We start from the raw sequence: 16576 nt of genomic DNA, 5'->3' as shown, positions 1-16576 counted from the left end.
AAAACATCTACTCCTGATAATTTTTTAAAAATTGTAAAAAGCTGACCAGGGGGAGAGGGAATGGCTATTGAAAGGGGAAATGGTGCCGTATGTGGGTGAAGAAGGTCAGAAATCTGCCCCTTCTCATCCATACTTTTCACATACTCAAGGCTGGTGTGACCTTTCAGGAAAGGGTATGACCTTTTGGAAAAGATCATGTCAAAACTGGTTTATGGAAACCCACAGTGGAGTCAGAGAAAATCCAGAAGCTGCCTTATATGGAATCACACCTTCCAGCCCTCTACATCAGTATTGTCTTCTGGCTCTCCATGATCTCAGGCTGAGGTCTTTCCCATCACCTCCTGTGTGGTCCTTTTAACTGGAGATGCTGCTAGTGATTGAACCCAGGACCTCCTGAATGCCAAGCAGATGCTCTACCACCAAGCCACAGCCCCACCCTTCTTCCTTCTAGATTTATTCTCTAAAATTCACACATTTTTCAATGTGATTGGTCCACCAAGCATGGCTTTATTAAGGGACACATACACAAAGCAGCCAAAACAAACAAACAGTTGGCAAGTTCACACTTTTGTGATCTCACTGGGGCAATTTACTCACAGGAGTTGCTGAATGTAACAATCTGCTGTATTTCAACCAACTAACAGGAAAACGAAAGTAAGGAAGACAGAGATCTAGGGGGTGAAGTTTTTTTTCCATCCCATAATCAGGTTTTAGTTTACTCTTTACTATCTATTTTACTATGCAAACAACTTCTGAAACAAACACAAATCAAACAGAGGGACTGTGCCCTCTTCCTTTCTCACACTTCACACACTCACCAGGAAGAGCCATATGGCTTTGCCTGCTTTCTCCTGCCCCCAAGTGGCATTCCTCCTGTTGCGATTTAAAGGCACACATTCCCAAACAGGTTGCAAGCTTCTTCTAAACCCGTGGGGATTTAAAGGTACATTGTGGTTATGGGGGAGGGACTTTGCCCACTGGCCAGCCGGCTTGGCAGGGAGGAGCCTGCAAAACCGGAACATCCCCCACTCAGACTGGCAAGTCTAAGTTTCTCAAATGGGTTGAGATGAGGTGCAGGCTCTGGGAACCTAATACAGTAGAAGGGCCTCGGGGATCAAAACATGAGGTTGCAGCAGGGTCTTTTGTAGAAAAAATAGGTGGTGGAGTAGATCCAGGGATGCAGTTATGCAGCTGCATCTACTATTCAATGGACAAGGTAGGTAGGTGGGGGGGGGAGGGAACCCTCAGAAAGGTTCAGGAGCTGTGCTCCTATGAGCTCCTGCTGAATTCAAGACTTGGGTTGCAGCATTTAAGATGCTGAGCATCATGGAAAGTGTATTTCCTGCAGGGTTCAGTGTCTCGAAATCCTACTGTACATGTGTGTAACATGCACACAAGGAATTGTGGGTGATGCAGTTCATAACTCAGAGGTCTCCAGGCTGGGACCCCACTTGTTCTTGTCTTTGGGCAAGGAAGAAGTAATTAAAACCTCTTACAATATGTATGGAAGGCTTTTGGAAGAGCTGAGAGGCCTAAAAGCCAGACCAGCTCTTAATGAGTTCAATTTAGAATCATATTGGAATGGTTGTTCTCCAGAACAAATTGATTTCCACCAAGCCCATTGCATGTGCAGCACTGATCGGGGGCGGGGCTTTCTTTATTGGTCTGCTTTTTATCCTCTCAAAGCTCAGCTTGGATAGGATGCACACAAGGGGCTGTTCATGCACATTGTCAATTCCTATCCGGGTCGCAATAGAACAACACATATCAATTATGCTGGAGGACAATAATCAAAATTTGACTAGGATGGTTGCCAAATTTGGCTAGAGGGCCTATTGTATTACGTTTTTTAGTATATCTTTGATCTTGATATTAATTGTAGATGTTCAGAGTTTTACATTTTTAGATATATTTATCTTATGCACATTTTATGTATAATTTACATAGTATGTATATTTTATGTATGTTTTAGATGTTATCTTATATCATAATTGCATCATTTCATTGGTTATGAGCTGGATTCCCAAGAATCTGTTTGCTGGTCTTTGACCGTTATAAATTATTTTACTTACTTGCTTGCTTACCAGCCAAAATTTGATCCAAATTTGACAAAGCCATTCTTAATAATGTAAAATGTTCCAAATCCAAGCAGAATAGTTTCTGCCATTCAGGAAGAGTCAGAAACCTTCGAGAGTGACAGTTCTCCTGGTACCTTCCTGTCTGGTTTCATGGTCCTCGCTGGGGGGTGGGGCCAAGAGGAAAGAGTGACTCAGCAGAGAGGTGCCTGACAAGCCTGGAAAAAATGCCCATGTCCCTGTCAGACAGGGTCTACCTGATTGGCATTTCCATACATAGCAATTCCACTTTCTGCCATCTTTGTGCTGTCTTAGTGCTTGGGGAGGGGTTGACCCCTAAACAATCCGGATTTACACATGGAAGTCCACCATCAGGGAGAAATTTAAATCGTTCTGTGAATGCATCGCTGCCAATCAAAATGTCATAAATGGAACTTCCATATCGTGTTGATTGCAAATAGTGCTCCAGAGGCTGCGGTCTGGGTCCCAGTCCAGCCATATGTGCTCAAGTGCAAATCTCTAGTTACTTATTCTGCCAGCAGTGCTTGGATGCAAGAATGAATTCTTGATCCTTGGTGCAGCCTTGTAGGAGAGATCTAAGGGCAGCCTTGATCCGCTTGTTCCCCCCCATAGCCCCAGCTAGCATTGCCAAACTCCAGGTGGCACCTGGAAATCTCCCACAATTACAGCTGATCTCCAGATGACCCAGATCAAGTTCCCCTGAAGAAAATGGCTGCTTTGAAGGGTGGACTTCATGGTATTGTACCCTGCTGAGACTCCTCCTCCAACCCTTCCCTTTCCAGGCTCCACCCCCTAAATCTCCAGGTGTTTTCCAACCCAGAGGTGGCAACCCTAAACCCAACTGATTTTATTCCAGACTTGCTTTGTATGAGTTCACATTTTAACATCGTGGTTATTGCATTGGTCTAGGTGCTAGGAGACCTCGGTTCAACTCCCCATGCCTGACAGGGAGAGAATGACTCTGTAGATGGCATTTACCACAAAGTGCTTTAAATAAACTCCCCGCATGACTCCCTGAAGGGGTTCATGGGACCTGTAGTTTTCTGCATCAGAAGATCAAATTCCTCCCCCCGCCCAGTGTCTGTTTGACTTGGTAGGAAGTTATGAAGAAGTCTGGGAAGCGCACTGGGTGAACATGGACCACAGTTCTACTCTCTCATCTTAACCTGCTTCACAAAGGCTACTGTTCAAATAAAATGGAAGAGAGATGGGCCCTTGATAGGCCTTCATTCCCTTCCCAAGGCAGGGAATTGCCAGCCTCCCAGACCCAGGCCCCTGCCCCTGAGGAGTGGAAGGCTCCAAAGCAGGGGTGTCAAACTCATTTGTTTTGAGGGCCAGATCTGACATAAATGGGGCCTTGTTGGGCTGGATCATATGTGTCATTAAATGTGATGCCAAGTAGCAGAGATATAAACTTTATAAAGGACACAGATAAACACAATTAAAGATGTTTTAAAAACTTAAATATGCTTAAAAGATTAACACTCTTGCAATATTTCATTTATTTAACAATATCTGATAACTGATACTTTTTACCTCCAAGAGTGGCTGGCGCGCGACGTTGCTGGCGCGATGACGTCACGATGATGGCGCACGATTATGCCGGTGATATCAGGGAAGGAGTCCCCTGCTGGCCCAATGTGGGCTGACGGGTTGGGAACCTCCAGGGTGGGAGAACCCCCGCCTGGCCCGGGAACTTGGCAGCCCTAGATAGACTGCTCCCAGAGAACTTAATGGAAAATCCATTGTGCATTTTCTTTGCAGCTTTGCAAGCCCAGAATTGCTTCCTGCTTCAGCCTGCAAAGACCAGGAAGGAGGAGCTGGGAACTTCAAAGGGGGAGGACAGAAGGGGGAGGGGGAGCGAAAGAGCCCTGCAGGCCTGAATAAAGCCCTGGGAGGGACACCCCTGCTCTAGGCATTTGCATTGTCAGTGTTGGGCACGGGTAGATCCAGGTGGGTCTGAAGGAACAGAACAAACTGGGAGTCCAGCAGCACCTTTAAGACCAACAAAGTTTTATTCAAAGTGTAAGCTTTTGTGTGCCCGCACACTTCCTCAGACAAAGTAGCAGGAGTTAAGCATTGTATCTCCTGAGAGGAAGGTTGGGAAGGATTACAATGTGTCTGAGATCTACATCAGCAGCCAAAATACCTCTTCTCATAAACTTTGACATTAAAATTTGACTTTTGCTCTTTCTCCCTTGCTTCGGTTTTATAGTTTCTCTTGCATGTACATTGGATTTGCTTTCTCTGGCTTTTTCTTGAGCTAAGCATTCTGCAAATCTTTGGCTTATGATTGGTTTTATGTCTGTGATTTTCAAACAACTTCCAAGGAAGCCACATCTCTCATTTATATTCATATTTTGCATCCGGCTACATTTTTTCCTCTCGTCTTTTGATAATAGATTTCAATTAATATTTATAGATTAGCATAAAAGTTCATTTCGGTGAATTCCTTTTTATAACATATTCATCCATTTAAATGAATTCATTCTCATTTATCCACGTGGATCAATCAAGAATTTTTTAAAAAATAAATTGCTCAAACTTCATTCTGCTCTACATTTACATAAACAAAGGATCAGTGGGTAACTTAAAGAGCCGATGCACACAGAAATCTGGGCAGAGCTCTGGCGCTGTCTCCTAGCCATGATTTTTCATTCAGGGTGTCTCTACCTGAAAACCAGTTCTGCTTCTCCTGAGGTGGTGAGTCTTTATTTTTAGAACATTTCCCCTTCCTTTCCACAAATTTGACCTCCATATTTTTTTTATATTTTTCAATGTTATTTGGCTGCACATCAGTTAATACACAGTTTTTGGACATTGTACTGATCAGTGTGACAGATATTGTGTATGAAACCATACAATGAGCAAACACAATACCCCCTCAATCTATGAATCTAACAGAAATGGAGTCTTGAAGCAGCTGACAAAAATATAAGTGAATATATAATGTTCTGGGAATGTTCTTAGAGGCCATCTATTCCATTCCCTCACTCAGTGTAGGAATCGAATGCAGCTGGTTCCATTGTCAGACAACTTTCACAATTTCTCCTAATGGTCTATTAAAATCTCTCCTACTGTAATTAAAGTCCACCAGAATCTAGTGTTTCCTCCTGGAGCAGCAACAAGTGTTTGCCCTCTTCCATGTGGCAGCCCTGCAAGTAACAGCTTCCAGCCTTCAGCCTTTGCTTTTCCAAACTAAACCTACCCAGTAGTTTCAACCATTTCCTCCCAGGACTTGCTTTCAGACCCCTCCTCACCTTCCATTCATTCATTTCATTTATTCAATATATACCCCCAAAATGGGCTCAGAGCAGTTTACACCATAAAAACCAGCAGGATAAAACAAAGCAATAGGATCAACAGTGGAATCAATAATGAATAACAATTAATAACAAAAAAAAAACATAAGTAACCCCAAAAACTCCTGTGTCTGGAAATATCAGGAGACAGCAAAGTACTGGGAAGGAGATATCAACAGGGGAAACCAAAGTAATTTGGAGGTCCATCACCTCTGCCAAAAACCTGGTGGAACAGGGGCCTTCCTCTGAAGTCTTCCCACTTTGTCAATATCTTTTTAAAAGTTCAGCCCCCAAACTGGACACAGGATTCCAGATGAGACCTGTGCAGTGTGAATCCCAGTACAACTATTACTTTTTTTGACTGCGCTTCCATTAATATAGCCTAAAAGCATGTTCCCCTGACCTGGATGGCCCAGGCAAGCCTGTGTCAAGTCTCCGGACTTTCAGTTATCAACACACTCCGTGATCATTTAAGAGCTTTATTGAAACACTGCAGCCTCAGGGCAAGATACTCCTTGCGAAAACTGACGATGGCAAGAACTGGTCCCTTCATATACCTCGGGTTAACCATTACATTTCAAAGCCAAAGGTGCCAAGCAAGCAATCCCTCCCCCCTCCCCATAGTCTAGTTCCCATGTCCAGTGAGCAGGTGCAGACATAACCACCATGAGCCAGACGACTGACCTTGGCTCCCCCAGAGACTAGGCAGAACGTTACTTGTGCTTGGTACTGACCGAGATAGTGATGGCAGAAGCAGCGCAAGCGCAAGCAAGGCCTCAGGTTACTATAGGACATTTCTGCAATAGCATTAACAATGGCAAGAGACCCTCTTGACAGCCTGATCTCATCATGCCTTAGAAACGAAGCAGCATCAGCCCCTCTGGTCAGTACCTGGAGGGCAGACCCCCAAGGGAAGCCCAGGGCTGCTACCCAGAGGCAGGCATGTCTCTTGCCTCAGAAACCCTACAGGGTTGCCATCAGTCCCTGTGACTTAACAGGGGGGAAGTTAGTTAAAACTGATAGCTTCACTCATCTCTGAAAGGGACTGCTCTGCCCACATGTGACATCAGCAGCTGCCTGAACCTGAGCAGGCTGGAACAGTCTCCCTGACTGGATCAAGAAGGTTCCTTCCCACACGAGTATTGTTCTGGAGAAAGAGGCAAATAGAAACGTTCACAGCAGCATTCCTCTGTGTGAAGACAATTGTGGCGTAGTGGATAGAGGAGCAGACTAAGCCCCTGGGTGACCCGGGTTCAAATCCCCACTTTTGCCATAGAAGCTCACTGGGTGAGCTCATCACAAACTTTCAGCCTGGACTACCTTACATGGTGGCAGTTGGCAGGAAATGGAGCAGGGAAGAATTCTAAGCCGCTCTGAGTCCCAAATGAGAAGAAAAGTGGGATACATATTTGAGAGAGAGAGAACAAAGTTTGAGTCCAGTGGCACCTTTAAGACCAACAGATGGTCAATAGATAGATGGGTGGATAGATCATAGTATCATAGAGTTGGAACGGGCCATACAGGCCATCTAGTGTAACAGAATGCAGGATCAGCCTAGGGGTAGGTATTTATGAGTTTCCTGCAATGTGCAGGGGCTTGGACTAGATGACCCTGGAGGTCCCTTTCAACTCTATGATTCTATCCCTGACCAGTGTTCATCCAGCTGCTGCTTAAAGATTGCCAGTGAGGGGGAGCTCACCACCTCCTTCAGCAGCTGATTCAACCATTGAACAACTCTTATTGTAAAAATGTTTTCTTGATACCTTCCCACCCTTAACTTAAACCCATTATTATGAGTTCTCTCGTCTGCTGCCAACAGGAACAGCGCCTTACCCTCCTCTGTTTGATAGCCCTTCAAATACTTCAAGAGAGTCATCATGTCCACCTCCACCTCCTATTCTCCAGACTGAATATCCCCTCAACCTTTATTTGTAGGTCGGTCTCCAGGTCCCTGATCATCCTCCTCACTCTCCTTTGCACCCACTCCATCCTGTCCGCATCCTTCTTGAAGTGAGGCCTCTAGAATTGCACACAAGATGCCAGGTGTGGCTTGGCCAATGCAGTGGACAGTGGGACATCTTGTGATCTGGAAGTTATGCCTCTATTAATATACCCCTAAACGGCATGTGCCTTTTTTGTCGGTGCATCACACCGGCTGCTCATATTTAACTTAGGGTCCACCCGTACCCCAAGATCTTGTTCATAGATAGATGAGAGAGAGAGAGAGAGAGAGAGAGAGAGAGAGAGAGAGAGAGAACAAAGTTTGAGTCCAGGGGCACCTTTAAGAACAACAAAATTTAATTCTGGGTAGAAGCTTTCTGATGAAGCGTGCATGCACAAGAATGTTTATACTCAGAATTAAACTTTGTTGGTCTTAAAAATGCCTTGGTGGTCTCCTACCTAAATACTAACCAGGGGTGATCCTGCTTACGTTCTGAGAGCTGATATGATCCAGCTAGCCTGGGACATCCTGATCAAGGTGGTAGAATTAGGGGAACCAAAAAGAGGTAATCCTGTTCCAACTGACTTGGGGCACCATGCTTGGAAAGCACCAAGCCTAAAGAACCCTGTTCATTCATTCATTTTTCTTCTCTGTCAGACTGGGGAATTCCTTCCGCTTGGGGGCAGTGTGGGGCATTTCCCTTCCTCCAAGAATCTGTGTTGAAACTCGCCCTCTGAAGGCATCATTTGCTTCAGGGAAAACTGATCTCTGGTCTGAAGATCAGCTATAATTCTTGGAGAACTCCAGGCCCTATATGGAGGTCAGTGGCCCTGCCCGCCCCCCTTCCATCCTGTGGGGACCCAATGTTGGGTAGTGTAAAGCTGTGTGAAGGGGGACCTGGGAGGAAAAGGGTGAATTCTCTCACTGGGGTGCACTTGGAAGTTGGCCCCAACCCTCTCATCGGTTAGATCTGGAGCCTCTTAGGTGTTGCTGGTCTTCTGTGTTTCATCTTACAGAGGACCTCTTTTCTATCTCTTACCCGGGCTTAGAGCTGTAACAAGTTAACCTTTCTGAAGTTAATCTGTTTGCAGTAAGTTAAATGTACCTACATGAATGTGTCATGTAAGATGTGCTTCTGTTTATGTGAGAAAAATTTCTTTCCCTCATTACCAGTGGAATCAGATCATCTTTGTAATTTGTTGGAACAGAACTTTTTCCTTAACCAGGAAACATGGTGAATCGTATATATTGCAAAAAGCTTCTGTGCTTCCAAGGCAATTCTTTTTTCTTAATCCAGTACCCAAAGCTGCATACAAAAAAATGCCATAATGTTAAACACATTTCAATGCAACAATATAAGAAACCCAAAGTGCACAAGATGTCCTGTGCTGGTGTCCATGAGGTTAGTCCATCAAGGCAAAGGTCAGGGCTGCAAGCCACAAGCTAGAGCTGAGATCCAGAGCCCTTTGGCTGGTTTGGCAGCCATCTTCCCACAGTTCCTTTTCCTGCTGAAAGCTATGGCCGCCAATCGAATTACCTATGGCCTGCAAATTACCTTGAACTTGATTAATGACACTTGACATCACATTCAGTTTCTTCTCCTTTAATATGAGATTATTATGAATCCCTTTTCACAGGGACAGCCTTGGCTTCTCATAAAAAACACAACAACCCTGAAGTGGTACTTGCTCTGGTGGCTCAAGGGCAGAACCCTTCAGGTGCACGTCCCCTAAAGCAGGGCTGTTTTTGCAGCAGGAACTCCTTTGCACTTTAGGCCACACACCCTGATGTAGCCAATCCTCCAAGAGCTTGCAGGGCTCTTAGTATGGGGCCTGCCGTAAGCTCCAGGAGGAATGGCTACATCAGGAGGTGTGGCATAATATGCAAAGGCGTTCCTGCGACAAATGAAGCCCTGCCTCAAAGAGTCACTAATTCAATCAATAGTCATGACTTCAGTCCTTGACATATCAGGCAGAAGGTGCTGGGAAGGGTCTCTCGATACCTGAGATCTCAGGAAGCCACAGTTCAATGACAGAGAGCATGCTCAGAATCTTCAGTTTAAATGATCAAGCAGTAGGTGACATGAAAGACCTTGACCTGAGACTCTGATTCAGTAGCAGAGCATCCATTTTGCATTCAGAAGGTCTCTGGTTCAGTCCCCGGCATCGCCAGTTTAAAGAATCAGGTAGTAGATAACATGACAGACCTTGACCTGAGACCATGACTAGTGGTAGATCAGCTGTTTTGCATTCGGAAGGTCCAAGGCTCAATCCACAGCATCAGGTGTCAGATTAAAAGGTTTCAGACAGGTGATATTGGAAAAGTGTTGTTTTCTCCAGCCTGAGACCCTGGAGACATAATGCCAGGCAGAGGATACAATACTGAATTTGAGAGAGCAATAGTCTGATTCAGTGATATGTTCATGTAGACAGAGAGACTCAGTAGTGCAGTGCTTGCTTTGCACATGGAAGGTCCAAGCTTCAGTCCCCAGCATCTCTCTAGTTCAAGGATATCTGAGCTTCCTCTGCTGGAGACCATAGAGGGCCGGGGCTAGGGTGACCATAATGTCTGAAGGCCAGCCAGGGACACCTGGGGGGGGGGGTAAGGTAGGGGTGTGCGCGCGCAAAGCGCGTGCGCCGCCGGAAACAGTAAGTGACGTCACTTCCAGTGACATCACTTCCGGTGATGTCATGCCACCGCCGGAAGCAGGAAGTGACACCACTTCCTGTGACATCATTTCCCCGCGTCACCTGACGGAAACGGGAAGTGACATCACTTCCTCTGACATCACTTCCCCCAAATGACATAATTTCCCCCAAATGCCACTGCCGGAAACAGGAAGTGACTTCACAGCACTTCCTGTGACGTCCCCAAAAATCCCCCAAATATCACCGCCGGAAACAATTTTGTTCTCAAATCCTGTATATACTTCATCAGTATATGGGATAAGGCACTTTCTCAACTGTGCTGCATAATGCAGCCTATTTATTTTGTCCTGTTTGCTCTGTTGGCTCTATCTGCACCACCTTCATCACTTTCGGGGTGCGGATCCCCCAGTGGGGTGGTCTCCCGACTCCCTCCGCCGGCTGTTTCTGATAGCCCTGCGCCCCCTCTTTCATTTGATATGTGTCCCGTGCGGGTGCCACCCTCCCGCCGGGAGATGCCGCAAAATGAGCCCCCTTGAGGCTTATGGCGGCAGGGCTCAGGGGAAGCGAGCTAGACTGCTGTTCTTTTGAGGGGTTATAGAGTGTTTCGAGCCCGTCCCTGTGGCATCGGTCTCATCGTTGTGGGACCCAGGGGGCCGGCGCAGCGGCCCGCCAAAGCAGCCTGTCACTAATAACACAGGTCGAGATGCAGGACAGGAACCCGGAAGTGACCAACAGGCTGCTTCAGCAGGCCGCTGCGCCGGCCCCCTGAGCCCTACAACGATGGGACCAATGCCACAGGGACGGGCTCGAAACACTCTATAACCCCTCAAAAGAACAGCAGTCTAGCTCGCTTCCCCCGAGCCCTGCCGCCATAAGCCTCCAGGGGGCTCATTTTGCGGCATCTCCCGGCGGGAGGGTGGCACCCGCACGGGACACATATCAAATGAAAGAGGGGGCGCAGGGCTATCAGAAACAGCCGGTGGAGGGAGTCGGGAGACCACCCCACTGGGGGATCCGCACCCCGAAAGTGATGAAGGTGGCGCAGATAGAGCCAACAGAGCAAACAGGACAAAATAAATAGGCTGCATTATGCAGCACAGTTGAGAAAGTGCCTTATCCCATATACTGATGAAGTAAATACAGGATCTGAGAACAAAATTGCACCAGAAGACACAAACACAAAGCTCCCTTACACTGAATCAGTGCTTGGGTCCACCAAAGTCAGTATTGTCCACTCCAGTCACAAACACAAAGCTCCCTTACACTGAATCAGTGCTTGGGTCCACCAAAGTCAGTATTGTCACATAAGAACATAAGAGAAGCCATGTTGGATCAGGCCAATGGCCCATCCAGTCCAACACTCTGCGTCACATAAGAACATAACAGAAGCCCTGTTGGATCAGGCCAGTGGCCCATCCAGTCCAACACTCTGCGTCACATAAGAACATAAGAGAAGCCCTGTTGGATCAGGCCAGTGGCCCATCCAGTCCAACACTCTGCGTCACATAAGAACATAACAGAAGCCCTGTTGGATCAGGCCAGTGGCCCCTCCAGTCCAACACTCTGTGTCACATAAAAATATAAGAGAAGCCCTGTTGCATCAGGCCAGTGGCCCCTCCAGTCCAACACTCTGTGTCACATAAGAACATAAGAGAAGCCCTGTTGGATCAGGCCAGTGGCCCCTCCAGTCCAACACTCTGTGCCACATAAGAACATAAGGAGGGAGGGAAGGGAAGGGAAGGGAAGGGAAGGGAAGGGAGGAAGGAAGGAAGGAAGGAAGGAAGGAAGGAAGGAAGGAAGGAAGGAAGGAAGGAAGGAAGGAAGGAAGGAAGGAAGGAAGGAAGGAAGGAAGGGGGGGGAGGGAGGGAGGGGAAGGAAGGAAGGGGGGAGGGAGGGAGGGAAGGAAGGAAGGAAGAAAGGAAGGAAGGGAGGAGGGAGGGAAGGAAGGAAGGAAGGGAAGGGAGTGAGGGAAGGAAGGGAGGGAAGGAAGGAAGGGAAGGAAGGAAGGAAGGAAGGAAGGAAGGAAGGAAGGAAGGAAGGAAGGGAGGGAGGGAGGGAGGAGGGAGGGAGGAGGGAGGGAAGAAAGGAAGGCCGCCCCCCGCCCCCCCCATGCTTTCGGCCCCCTTACCTGATTCCAGGGCGGCGGAGAGTCCAGCGGCGGCGGAGAGTCCTGCGGGCCTGCGGCGGCGGCCTCGCGGCGAGGGAGGGAGGGAGCTACCGGCGCTGGCCTCTGGAGGCCTCCAGGGACCAGCGCCGGCTGCTCCGCGGCTTCCCCGCGGCCTCCGCTGGTCCCTGGAGGCCCTCCAGAGACTCTGGAGGGCCTCCAGGGACCAGCGGAGGCCGCGGGGAGGCCTTCGCTGGCCGGCGCTGGTCCCGGAAGGCCTTCCAGAGGCTCTGGAAGGCCTTCCGAGACAAGCGCCGGGTGCTCCGTGGCTTCCCCGCGGCCTCCGCTGGTCCCTGGAGGCCCTCCAGAGACTCTGGAGGGCCTCCAGGGACCAGCGGAGGCCGCGGGGAGGCCTTCCCTGGCCGGCGCTGGCCCCGGAAGGCCTTCCAGAGGCTCTGGAAGGCCTTCCGGGACCAGCGCCGGGTGCTCCGCGGCTTCCCCGCGGCCTCTGCTGGTCCCTGGAGGCCCTCCAGAGACTCTGGAGGGCCTCCAGGGACCAGCGGAGGCCGCGGGGAGGCCTTCCCTGGCCGGCGCTGGCCCCGGAAGGCCTTCCAGAGGCTCTGGAAGGCCTTCCGGGACCAGCGCCGGGTGCTCCGCGGCTTCCCCGCGGCCTCCGCTGGTCCCTGGAGGCCCTCCAGAGACTCTGGAGGGCCTCCAGGGACCAGCGGAGGCCGCGGGGAGGCCTCCGCCACCGCCGCCGGGCCCCGCGCGCGGGCGGGGAAGGCGGCGAGTGAGGGAGGGAGCGTCCCTGCGCAGGCGCAGGGACGCTCCCTCCCTCACTCGCCGCCTTCCCCGCCGGCGCCCGCGGCCCACCGCCTCCGGGGCTGGCTAAACCGGGACCTTTAATGGTCCCGGTATAGGCAGCCCGGGAGCCGGGATTGGGTGGCCAGAACCGGGAATGTCCCAGGAGACCGGGACGGTCTGGCCACCCTAGCCGGGGCACACTTTGCATGCTCAGGGTTCCAGGTTTCATCTCCAGTAAGTACCTTGAGGTGTACTGCAGATGTCTAGAAATGCAAATTGTCTCAGCAACACTTGTAAACAAAACCAACACCCTGGAATAGTCAATATCACTTATAGTCAATATCACTATTACCCAGTCACTGGAAAAGGCAGAAACAGGTCTCTGAAGAGTGGCAGGAAGGCCTATCAGGAAGCACATCACTCTGAACAAACTGGGTTTGCCCTCAGTGACAGCATCCCATAGACTAATCTGATTGGCTGCATTGCAATGACATTTCCATTGTGACATTGTTACATAGCCAATCAGGTTTGGTTACAGAGGGCTAATGAACTTCAGAGGAAAGGGAGTGCCTATCTCTCAGCCTTGCCTACCTCACAGGATCAAAATCTGCTATTGGTATAGAATTTGAGTTAAAAGCAACCCTTAATGGGGTTTTCAAGGCAAAAGTCGAACAGAGGTGGTTTGGCATTGCCTGCTAACCCAGCCTGGGCCATCCAGGTCAGAATGCAGAAAGGGATTCCCCAAGGAGAGGTGGAAGATAGAATGGTCCTCATGAAATAAGGTTACAAAATGCTTCCTCTTCACCTGGCCATTACAATGGACTCCTTCAATTCTCTACATAGGGCAAACAGGACAAACCCCCCGCCAAAGGACAAATGGACACAAATCTGACATCAGGAATGACAGAACTGAGAAACCTGTGGGGGAACACTTTAACCTTCTAAAGCATTCAATGGGTGACCTCAAAGTAGCTGTTTTACTGCAAAGGAACTTCAAGAACAGAATGGAGAGAGAAATTGCTGAATTACAAATTATTGTGAAACTTGGAACAAACACCTCCCCAGGACTGAACAGGGATATTGGTTTTTTATCTCATTACAGATGCTAAACCCACTCTCATAACTTCAAGAACAGAATGGAGAGGGGAACTGCTGAATTACAAACTATTTTGAAACAAACACCTCCTCAGGACTGAATAGATGTTGTTTTGGTATTTTATCTCATTACATATGTTAAACCCACTTTCACCAAGTAGGGCAATATATCCACAGTATTCCAATGTATTTCTCTTTTAGGGATAGTGTGTCAGAATAATGCTTTTGTACTGACATACTCAAACAAGGGATATTGGCTGTTTATCTCATTAAACCCATATTAAACCCATCTTCTACTATATTTTAATGTATTTTTTCCTAGTGGCAAACTAGAATGACATATATTTATGTTACATGTTAAAAGGTAAATTAGTTGGACAGGAAAAACTTATGAGAAAGAAATGCCTTCTTTTTGATCCAGGTTTATTAGCAATAGAATAATTAACAGGCATTCTCACATTCTGACATGTTACTGCTTTATGGTTCCCACGCTAATTCAACCCAGATCAAAGATTTTCTGAATTTGTTAATTTTACTATTCTGCTATTGGTTTTTAACTTTGTACCACTTGGCATTCCAAACCCCACCAGCTACCGTATATGTGTCTCTGCTTACTATACCTCATTCCTCGTCTGAAGAAGTTGCATGCACACAAAAGCTTACGTTCTGAATAAAACTAAATTGGTCTTAAAGGTGAAATTGACTCCTACTTTGTTCTACTACTTCAGACCAACACAGCTGCCTATTTGGATCTAGTCAAGAAATGGTCAGAGGTGGCTTGGCATTGCCTTCCTCTGGAGGTCTCCCACCCGCGCATTAGGCAGGCTTGACCCTGCTTACCTTCAGAGATCTGTTGAGATCAGGCTAGCCTGCCCCATCCAGGGTTGAACCTAGCATTGCCAGGGCCCCCTGGGCACTGGTACTGGGGGGTGGAGGGGTCGGGTTGCCAGATCCAGGCTGGGAAATCCTGGAGATCTGGGGATGGAGACTGGGGAGGGCAGGGACCTCAGTAGAGTACAGTGCCATGGAGTCCACCCTCCAAAGCAGCCATTTTCTCCAGCCAGGGGACCTGATCTCTGTAGTCTGAGGATGAGCTGTAATTCCAGGGGATCCTCAGGTCCCACCTGGAGGCTGGCATCCCCAGTAAGGCCCTGAAAGACTAAGATGTTTCTATCCCTGCATAAGCTTTCATGGGCTAGAGCCCACTTTTTCAGATACAAGGCTAGGATGATCCTCATGAGCAGGACTTTTTTTGAGCAGGAACACGCAGTCAGGGGGGGTTTTGTGACGGACTGCTGGGACCACGGAGGAACTGCTGCTAAGTAAACACCCAACCTCTCTCCATGTGAAAAATATATACAACAGCTTATAACAAATATTATAAAAAATGTCCGTATTCTATCACAAATCCAAATAACAGTGTTATATGCCAGGGGTGGCCAACGGTAGCTCTCCAGATGTTTTTTGTCTACAACTCCCATCGGCCCCAGCCATTGGCCATGCTGGCTGGGGCTGATGGGAGTTGTAGGCAAAAAACATCTGGAGAGCTACCGTTGGCCACCCTTATTATATGCAGTACAAAATATACAAACTACGAGAGATCATATGATAAATTCTCCATCCACAGTACACTCTTACTCCTACTGTTTCTTCTGTGAGCAACATCCTCATCAATTTCTTATCATGAATAAAGTCCAAATATTGTTTTGACCCAAAGAGCCCTTCTTCCAGGGACCATCCTTCCAAATATGTGCAATAGGTAAGTAGTGCCAAAAATCTACATTTGTATCTCATGAATAAATCTGTCTGCCTATCTAGCTGTCTGTCCCTGCCTCTGTGTTTGGTGTTGTAAAGGGAAAGCATTACAGAGAGCAGGGTCGAAGGGTCATGAAATACAGGAAGTATCAGGTAAGAGACAATTATGCACAATTCAAATAACCACTGGTGTGGTTGTGGTGGTCAGAGGATCCAACAAGGACCTGGGAAGCTTGGACTGAAACCCCCACTCACCACGACACTTACTGGATGACCTTAGGCCAGACAGGGTTGCCATAAGTAAACTTACACATCCAGGGAAATGCTGAATACCACTTTGGAATCAGCAATTTTCCTCCAGGCTAGTTTGGCCAGATTTCTTGGAGGGCTGTTTGGTTTTTTTGCCATCTTCTGGGCATGGAGCAGGGGTCACTGGAGATGTGTTTGGGGGGGGGGGGATTTGTGAAGTTCCTGCACTGTGCAGGGGGTTGGACTAGATAATCCTGGCGGTCCCTTCCAACTCTATGATTCTCTGATTCTCTCAGTCTGTCCTACCTCACAGGGTTATTGTGAGGAGGAGGAAGAAGGGCAGGATAAAAATGCACTGATTCTTTTTTTTTTAATGGAACTAAGAAAGGAAGAGATATCCTTCACCCTAGCAGTGATGCTGGGTAATCTCAGATCTGCCAATTCTCATCTGATGCCAGCGGTTAGAGCTGCAGGGGAGGGGGCTGCTGCTCAGTTTATCATCAGATGACTTGAACAGGGAAACACCTGCTCCAGGTCATTGCCGCTTTCGGTGAACTGACCTCTGTTCCAGTTCAAGTCAA

This window comes from Heteronotia binoei, chromosome 2, assembly GCF_032191835.1.
Source record: "Heteronotia binoei isolate CCM8104 ecotype False Entrance Well chromosome 2, APGP_CSIRO_Hbin_v1, whole genome shotgun sequence".
Classification (NCBI taxonomy): domain Eukaryota; kingdom Metazoa; phylum Chordata; class Lepidosauria; order Squamata; family Gekkonidae; genus Heteronotia; species Heteronotia binoei.
The sequence above is the reverse complement of the archived record's forward strand: the minus strand, read 5'-3'. Positions refer to the sequence as shown.